Source organism: Cryptomeria japonica, chromosome 10 (assembly GCF_030272615.1).
Source record: "Cryptomeria japonica chromosome 10, Sugi_1.0, whole genome shotgun sequence".
NCBI lineage: Eukaryota > Viridiplantae > Streptophyta > Pinopsida > Cupressales > Cupressaceae > Cryptomeria > Cryptomeria japonica.
In genome coordinates, this window is record NC_081414.1 from 573,256,566 (window position 1) to 573,266,888 (window position 10,323).

General features: G+C 35.3%; 1 long non-coding RNA gene across 1 annotated transcript; it reads right to left on the reverse strand.

Annotated features, from left to right (window-relative positions):
- Positions 1 to 1,769: 1,769 nt before the first annotated feature.
- LOC131045489 (uncharacterized) lies at positions 1,770 to 2,702 on the reverse strand. The gene is made up of 2 exons (XR_009105817.2): positions 2,327 to 2,702; positions 1,770 to 2,220 (listed from the first exon to the last, which is right to left on the reverse strand). It is a non-coding gene; the product is annotated as an uncharacterized LOC131045489 (long non-coding RNA).
- Between the last annotated feature and the right edge of the window lie 7,621 nt (positions 2,703 to 10,323).

Genomic DNA, 10,323 nt, shown 5'->3' on the forward strand with positions numbered 1-10,323 from the left:
GGGGTAAGTTTATCATGCCATCAAATACTTGGTGATTAAATAATGTTTGCTTAGTAGGATAGGATTAAAATATTTGATTAAAGTTAACTGTATGTAATTGTTAGGTTGTTAAAAGGTTGTAATAACACCCACATAAAATTAGAAGAGGTTGAATAGAGTTACGATGATGAGCTATTTTTAAAGAACAAAATATATCCTAATACATGCTTAAATGAGCCACCATTTGGCCATGAAAAAGAAAGAATAAGTTAGACAGCTAATCCCCATTAGCCATCAGCCATACAAGAAGGTTGAAAGATGTTTGGATGAGCACAAGAAACTAGGTAGAATTGTGCATGGCTAACAACCATTTGCGCTTGCAGGAAAGCCATATAAAAAAAATGTGGTAGAAGGCTTCCTGTCCAGCATCTGTCATCATGCAATATGAGCAAAGCCAGCTTAAACCAACAAATCTGAATTGCAAGTCAAAATATGATGTGAATTTAAGGCAAATATTTAGTAAACAGATCATTCTAGATTCTGACTTTTAAGGAGTTCTCAATTGTATGTCTAAAAAGAAGGGGAACAACTTCAGAGATCCTATAACGTGCCATCATTTTGGAATCATATTCTACATAATGACTGGTGATATTCTTGAACTTGAAAAGTGCATCTTGAAATTGGCATCCATGATATCTCTGATGTGAAGAGGACAAATGAGCTTTTTTATTTCATCGACAAGGAACTCAGATATCAGCCACAATTTTAAAAAGTGATAATATAGAATCAAATGCTAAGCTGACAAGGCCAAAAGGGAAAGAAGTGGATAGAGAAATCCCAGTAGAATTCTAGGGTGAGGAAATTGTTATCCAGCAATCATTTCGTTTTCTCAGCAACTGATTTAAAATGCCAAGGCATTTTGTAGAGAAGATCAATCATGTGAAGGGATTAAAGATTATTGAAGTTGATAATACTCCTATCCTTCTTTGCACTGGGCCACTTCAAGTTTGGCATCAATTCCTCTATCTCAGTGGGCCGTGCTAAGGCATGTATGGAAAGGAAATATTTTACCAGTCAAGGAAAGTAAATTTCAAAGAAGATGAAGAACTTAAGGAGATGCAGCACCTGTCAAAAAATTTATACAGCCTTTCTATGATAAAGAAGTCCCAAAGAGAAAGTATAGGCGGGCTGAAGCAGACCTGCAGTTTTCAAAGCAAGGAGAAAATGTTGATAACACTTGAATTACTAATTTAAAAAAATCATAGTAAATTTTGTAGAATTTACAGACCCAGATCCAACCAAACATCTCCAACATAAAAGAATTCAGTAGTAACAGTTGACAATTGAATAGATGTTCTTTATTACACTTGACAATTGGATGTTCTTTATTATGCTTGGCAATTGAATAGATGTTCTTTATTACAATTGACAATTGAATAGATGTTCTTTATGCCCAAACCAATTAACAAAATGTAAACAGGAAAAATGAATACATGCATAAAATGCATTCATCCATACATACATACATACGTGCATGTGTTCATGCATGCATATGCATATATACATACATAACTTTGTGCTTATCCTGTCACCAGCGGTCATTAGGTATGGGCTAGGTTGCCAGTTTGGGTTCGAAGAACCGGTTCACCGGTATGGAAAAATTTTGAAATGGGGTTTGGGTTCGTTAGTACAAAAACATGTAAAAATAATATACATACATATATATAAAACAACAAAAACACCGTAAACTTGTAATCATAGCATCATGATCATACCATCATAGCATCATATACTTCAAGTTCAACATCAAAATATTAAAATGATAATATCAAGTTCCAGTATCATTGTTTCAAAATTCAATTTGCAACAATTGGAAATTTATATTAAATTTAAATCATCTGGTAGATTCTTCTTCTTCTTCTTCAATGGCATTAGTTGATTCACAAATACTGCCAAGGCCAATGGGATCAGCTGCACCAATAACATTCTGCCTGTCAAGTCCTCCAATGCTGCAACTGCATGCTAAGAAGTGGAAGCGTCCAAGTCCATATGCTCTGCATTCATATCCCACATCTTTGACTCCCCTTCTTTGTATTCATTCTGCTTGTGTGAAAGGAGATGCAAGTTGGAATGCACATATACTAAGTTATCCGCTCTTTTTTATCGCAACCTATTGCGCTTTACTAAGTGGATGAAAGAATATGTGCTCCAATTTCTTTCTGATGCAGATGAACTAGCAACCTATGAAGACAAGACAAAGTAAACAATTGAAACTAAATTATTAAAGTTATTAAATTACTAGAAACCTATGAAGACAAAGTAAATTAAAATTATAAATAAAACTTACTTGTGATATAATTTTGATTGCAAGGTGCTGCAACAATTGGAATCGTTGGCCATGGAGGTACCACCAACTATGAGCATCCTTCTTAAATCGATGACGAAGAGCATCAATACTTAGACCTCTTACATTCACAAACTCGATGAACTAATCTGAAATCAAATCTTGCATATCATCACAGGAAAGAGTCTAAGGAAAGTTGCCTTGTACCCATCAAACACTTCTAAATCTCTATATGGTGGAAGCCTTCCCAGCATATCAAGATATTGTTTGCTATAATATTTTGGTGCCAATGCATAGGCAAGAAGATGTAGAGGAGTGCTCATCTTGTTCCATCATTCTACAACAATTGCAAGCAATTGTTTGAAGAAGGTCTCCTCAAGGTCTTGCTCTTTGTCATTTATGATTTTCTTCATCTTCTCAAGCATTGAGTCAATGCCATCATGCACCTCTCCAATGCAAGGCCTATCCATGTCAGTGTAGTGAAGCAAGCCCATAATGGGCTCGGTGAAGCGAAGGAGATACTCCACATTTTCCCACCATGAGTCATCCAATAGCCTTAGCCTAATTTTTGCTGCCCTCTCAATGCTGCTTTGCTTCCATATAGACCAATTATTGCTATCACCATACTGCAAAGTGCCGCTTTCACTTTCACAAGTCATCTCAAGACAATTAAGTTAGATGAAAAAAAAGTCTTAGCAACCTGAAATAGAAATTAAATCAAAAAAATACATTTAAATAGAGACAAACATGTAAAAAGAATACACATTACACAATCAAATTATGAAAATCAGAAAATGTAAAATACTAATTTTAATTTTTTTTATTAAATTACTACTTCAAGTTCATTTACCTTCAATAGCTCCAAATTTGAGAATAATCTGAAAATTCCTTGAGACATGTGGTGGTTTGTGATGAACATTTAGATGTCCTCAGCCTCTGCATACACATCTTTGATCCACCCAATTTTATTCCCAATCTTTTGTAGCATAAGATTGGGTGAGTGGACCACACAAAGTGTCCAAAAGATATGCTGATTTTGCTCTTCAACCAACAAACTAGCAACTCTACAATTCTTTGCATTGTCCGTTATGACTTGAACAACGTTTCTAGGTCCCACCGTCTCAATGGCAAAGATGAGAATATCAACAATAAATAGCCCATCTTTAACTTGCCCCTCACAATCCACGGATTTCAAAAACATTGCCCCTTTAGGGGGCACTGCTATGACATTTATCAAGAGGTGGTTTCTTGAATCTTTCCACCCATCTGAAACAATGGATACCATTGTCTCAATCCATGAATCCCTTATGGGCTTCAATGCATCCTCAACCCCTTTGATCTCTCTTTCCAACAAGGTGTTGCGTATCTTCTCATAACCAAGACCCTTATACCTTTTTGGAGCTTCATTGACACTTTTCATCATCTTCTTCCAGTGTGGGGAGCGAACAACACTAAAAGGCAACCCATTTGCATATATGCATCTTGCTATATCTTAGTCGGCAATGTCCCGACACTTATTTTGAAATGAAGTTTCCAAAGGTCCCTTTCTTTTGTGTGGAATGGGTGTTTGAGTTTCAATGTCAGGCTTAGCTACGGCAGTATAAAAGGGGTGGTCTTCTATCCCAATATTCGAAGATGGGGGCTGCATTCCCTTTGATTTTTTTTTAATGGGCATATTTTGTTTACGTGCTTCTCTCTTTTCTGCTTCTTCATGCTCCATGATATATTTTAAAACTGTCATTTGGTATAGGAGCATTTTTTTTTCTAGGGCATTTATTGACTCCTCTTCCAGGTATTCCACACAAATGGCCTGCCACCCAAAAATATGAACTATTCCTTTCTTTATCACAACCCCGACATTTCCAACGGCAACGGAATCCCCCACCACTTGGAAGGGGTCTTACAATATCAACATACTTCCACAAAGGAGAATCAAAATTTGGTTGTTGTTCATTATTGCCTATGAAGGAAGAGGTACATGCCATTGTAGTTCCTATGGCAAGATATTTTATACATATACAAAATAAAAACAAGAAAATGGAAAAAAAAAAATAGGTAGATCTTTTGTACAATTATAAATTTAAGAAAATGAAAAAATTTAAAAAAATTAAACACAAACAAAATAAAATGAAAAAAAACTTACCTCTTTCACCCAATAGAAGCTTGCAAAGGAGTAGGAATGAAGCACAAACACTTGATCAAGCTTCACAAATCAATCTTCCAACTCCCTCTTGCTCAACCAAACTTTTGCTCAACCACCTATTTGCTTCAGCTCAAGAGAAAACAATTTATTTGCACACCGAATGAGACATAAAACCCAACATAAGTCATTTTAAAACCACTTTTTAGGGTTGTGGATGTCAAATTTTTATTAAATTTGCAACAAAAAAATGGTTTGGCAGCACTTTACCAGCCGGGTTTGCCCATGGTCCAGGCCCGAGTTTGAACTTGGTTCGTCCAATTCAAACCAGCCACCGTGGTCACAGACCCTATCCGGACCCAAAGGCGGACCGGTCCTGGACCAAGACCCAATTCAGACTGGACCAGAACTAGGGAGACCACAGGGCCAAACCGGACATCCTAGGGTATGGGTAGCCACCATTTGACCGTACAAGGAATCCCAATGAGTTTTCATAAACATAATCAAGTGTCAACTACCAAACACATGCAACCAACCGTCATTTGGCTATAGAAGATATAGCAAACCAGAAACCAAAGCTTAAATGAACAAAATTTGGCCATACAACAGAAACACGAGTAAAAATAAGTTGGACAATATCCCATTTGATCTACCACCATTAGAACTTTCAAGAAAGTTGAATGATGTTTGGATGAGATCAAGAAACAATTTAACACAATGATGCCTCTCTTGTGGCCAACAGCCATTCGGCACATAACTTTGTGCTTATCCCGTCACCGACTGTCATTAGGTATGGGCAGCCACCATTTGACCGTACAAGGAATCCCAATGAATTTTCATAAACATAATCAAGTGTCAACCACCAAACACATGCAACCAGCAGTCATTTGGCTATAGAAGATAAAGCCAACCATAAATCAAAGCTTAAATGAACAAAATTTGGCCATACAATAGAAACACAAGTAAAAATGAGTTGGACAATATCCTAGTTGATCTACCGCCATTAGAACTTCAAGAAAGTTGTATGATGTTTGGATGAAATCAGAAAACAATTTAAAAAGATACAGTGCCTCTCCTATGGCCAACTGTCATTTGGCCCAGCTGGAAGACCGTATGAGAAATGAAGGCGGCCTCCACATACACAATCTATAATCATACAATATAAACAAAGTCAACATAAACTAGAAAACTTAAAATGCTTCACAACAAATGGCATGAATTTTAAGGCAAATAAAGAGATTTTCCAAACAGAAATAAAGTTGCTTTTGAAAATTATAAAATATTAGATTTGCACAAACAATTTGCTTTACAAGTACAGGTACATATAAGCCTAATATAGTAATATGTAAACAAATATGCTCCTTCAAGGCACAATACAAAGATTTTTCTCTAGCAACAAATCTATACAAGCCTGTTCAGCACACAGTTCAAAAATAATTCAGAGTTTACATAAAGTATACGGAGTTAAGGATAAATTCAAGAGTATTCTTTTATTTCAAAAGTGGGTTGGTATGGCATCATAAGTGCAACAACATGGGATATGTGTTGTAAGTAAAAAAAAATTATTAGCATCAGAGAAAATCAATGCCTTGTTGGATCCAGAACAAAGCAAAAAAAAAGCGTAGTCCACTTATTAATGCATGCAAACTGCTCTTTTTCACTAGATTAATCCATACATTAGCAGTTTTCTGGAAAAAATAAAAATAAGGCACAGTATCACCCAAGGGGTGAAAATAATTGGGGCATTAGATGTGATTCATCTAGAAATTTTGACAAAAGTTGACCAAGACAAAATAAGAAACACTCAGTCCTCATCGTGCCTACTTTTACATAACTTGTACCTTATGCATAAATACTAAGCAAGATGATTTTTCTGACAAAATAAGAAGCACTCAGTCCTCATCGTGCCTACTTTTACATAACTTGTACATTATGCATGAATACTAAGCAAGATGATTTTTCTTTGGGAGAACAGATGAAAGCAACAATTTATTCTGTCCCTTATTTCTCTTGTATGCATTCTATATAACTATAAATTAATACCTTCTTTCTTTCTTTCTTTTTAATTCATCTATCTTCTTAGGTTTTTACTTTACATCTATTTTTGTCTTTTCTACCATACTTTATAAATATATATAGGTCTTTACTATAAATTATAATTTGTAATCATACTGCAAGTAATCTTGATATGTATAATTGTATAAACCCATTTTTAACATATAATTATATGATGAAGTATTTGTATGATCCTTACATTCAACTATATAATTAAATGAATGAATTTCTTATAATATGTTTATACAATTGTTTTGGCTTTATCTCTTTTGCAAGTAGTTTTGTCTAAAAATGGTGGAGTTTTTGGTGAAGTACTGGGTTGAATTTATAGATATTTGGTTAAGGATGAGAACAATGACGATTTAAACAAATTAATTTGTCTCTCCCTCTCTTTTTTAAACCATGTGTCCCCCTCTCTTTTTTAAACCATGTGTTAATTCACCCCCTTTCCTAAACCTTGTTCCTGAAAAATAAATTGAATGAATGATTCAATAATCGAATGATTACATTGAACGATATACACACGTATATATAGAGGTTACAAGACGATGTTCTATAATTAGAACATAACGTTGAAGTAAAAGATTAAAGAGCTAAACGCTAAATTAAGCGTGAAAGCTAAATTAAGCATGAAAGCTAAATTAAGCATGAAAGCCAAATTAAGCTTAAAAGCTAAATAAAGCTTAAAAGCTAATTGACTAAAAAGCTAAATGCTAAATAAAGCTTAAAAGCTAATTACATAACAAAAAGCTAACTTAACAAGCTAAATAAGTCGACAACTTAAAATAGAAGATGACCACTAAAAATAGAAGATGACCGTTATAGAAGATATTAATATTATTTTAACACCCTCCCTAATGGTCATCGTACTCAATACCCTACAAAAAACACTGCAGGTGTTATGATCACAGATGCAAAGAACACTTTGCTGCTACGGAGACCCTCCTAGGATCTGCAGAATGTAAATGACCAAGAGTACCAAAAGCCATCCAAGCGAATGTAGCCTTCACACACGAATTAAAGATCTGACACACACGAATTACTGAAGCCTGAAACAATGATTTTGAGGAAAAAATCAGCAAACCCTTTTGCAGAAGAGTACCAACTCCAAAACTGACTGCAAGATACCAAGGTTGCAGATGTTCACCCTGACAGGTGCAACCCAAACTGAGTGCAACAAAGCTCGATTTTTTAGGAGAAAAATCAATCAAAACCAAAGAACTTCGCGAATCACAAATCCCACGCAAGCTTTGCGGATGACAAATAATAATTTTTAAGGAAAAAATTCTAAACCCTAAAATATGAACCCTCGAAAAGAGAGTTTACGATTTTGAGGAAAAAATCGAAAAACCAAGAAATCTGAGGTTACAAATCATCGTTTTTGTGGAAAAAAAACAGTAAAACTCAGATAACTAAAATCTTATGCAAATATCGTGGATTACAGATGAGATAATTTTTAAGGGAAAATTATAAACCCTACGAACAATTTTTGAGGAAAAATTGTGAAAACCCTCCCATGATTTTTTGTGGAAAAAATCAGAAAACCGACAGACAATTTTTCAAGAAAAAATCGTGAAAACCTTGGGACCTATAGGACGAGGTCTCGCCTAAATCAATCTAATAAAGGTAACAATATTTAGATGTCATGAACATGCATTGTTTCCAAGTGTTGTGGCAGTTGTTGAACTTTTGACTGTCTTCCAACATGATGTCAAATATGCCATCACGAAAATGGAGGTTGAACGAGGTCAACCTGGTGAAAGCATGAGACAGAAGAATCTGATTCAAAAATCAAAATAGAAGCAGCTGCACAAAAAATCTGAAACCCTGGAGTGGAATTCGAGACACGAATCCCAATGCATGAATTTCAAGGCTTGGAAGAAACCAAAAAATTAAAATTTTCTGCAAACTTAAAACCTAAAATTTTTCCTGAAAATAATCAAAAAAAAAATAATAATTTACAAAAAATAAAAAAATACCTTTGATTTTTTTGTAAAAAAACCAAAAAAATATTGACGATTGTTTCCCAAAAAACTCAAAAAAAACAGGGCAGAAACCCTAGGTCGGATGTACAACATAAATGACGCCCAGAAGACACCAAAATTCCCGACGTCCACAAAATTAGCAGAAATCGCTGACTATTTTTAAATTCCAAGGCAAATTCGCTGGCACAAAATTTGAGGCACGGAAAACGAGGCACCCAAAAAAATATGAGACCAACCCAAAAAAGCTCTTGAAAAACCAACCAAGAATCTGAAATCAGAATGCAGATCTGACGTCTCAAAAATCGAGACATGGAAAATGATGTACCAAAAAAAGTTTGACGACGACCTAGTTGAGGTCTCAAAAAACCCACCAAGAATCTGCAACCAGAATAAAATTTCGACTTGAACTGAAGGGTCAAAACCCTAGTCGAAAATTGCAGAAACCCTTGTAAAATTTTCGATCTGCAAAAAAAAACGTCCAAGTTGCAGGCCCAAAAAATCTCCAGAACCCTAAAAAAAATCATGAACTGCTGCCCAACACAAAGAAATTCGTCCACGAACAAAAAACCCTCGAAACCCTCAAAAAGCCTTAAAAAAAGCAAAATCGTTTTTCATAAAAAAAACAATTAAAAAAAATCTGGAAAATATTCCAGACAGAAGGCTATGAATTTTTATTAAAAAATTCGCCAAACTTTAAAGAATCCCATCGACCCGCTCTGATACCATGAAAAATAAATTGAATGAATGATTCAATAATCGGATGATTACATTGAATGATATACACACGTATATATAGAGGTTACAAGACAATGTTCTATAATTAGAACATAACGTTGAAGTAAAAGATTAACGAGCTAAACGCTAAATTAAGCGTGAAAGCTAAATTAAGCTTAAAAGCTAATTAACTAAAAAGCTAAATGCTAAATAAAGCTTAAAAGCTAATTACATAATAAAAAGCTAACTTAACAAGCTAAATAAGTTGACAACTTAAAATAGAAGATGACCACTAAAAATAGAAGATGACCATTATAGAAGATATTAATATTATTTTAACAGTTCTTTCCCCTCATTCCACATGCTTCTTCCCCTTCTCTTCCCCCACTTCAAATACCACCTTGAGTCAATCTAAGTCTGCAACTCGCTATTCTACATTTCCTTGTACTCTATTACATCCTGATGATGGATCACGGAGTGTGATCCAAAATGTTGATGCTAAAAACTAGAGACACAATCAAATCCAGAAGCAATTAAAGGACAAACTAATAGATTGTGGAAATCAGATAAAATTAACAAGTTTTTCATTTTTATTTCAATTGGTAATTCAGTTTGTCTTTTGGACAGTCATATATGCTAATGGAACAGTTCCTTTATGTTACTGTTGTCATTTTATGACACCCTTGGTCCATCAGTGAGAACTGACCAGAGATATGTTCCATGGACTAGCGCTACCCCAGTTGATCAAAGAGAAAAGCAATGGAATTATGAAGTATGAAGTGTTGTCCTGTCTAGAGGAAGTTCCTGCCTTAGCCTTTTCTCTCTTCCCCGGAACTCTGGAGCCCCGAGGTTCCAAAGTTCCTTCCTTTGTTTCCTTTTCTCTCTAGTTCCCCGGAACTCCGAAACCTTGAGGTTCAGAAGTTCCTTCCTTAGCCCCTTTTTCCAGTATCCCGAAACTCTGGAACCCCGAGGTTCCAAAGTTCCTTTTCCTTGCCCTTTTCTTTTCCCAAAACTTCGGAACCTCGAGGTTTCGAAGTTCCTTGCTGCCTCTCCTTCCCTTCCCCGGAACCCCGTGGTTTCAAAGTTCCCTCCTTGGCCTTTTCCTT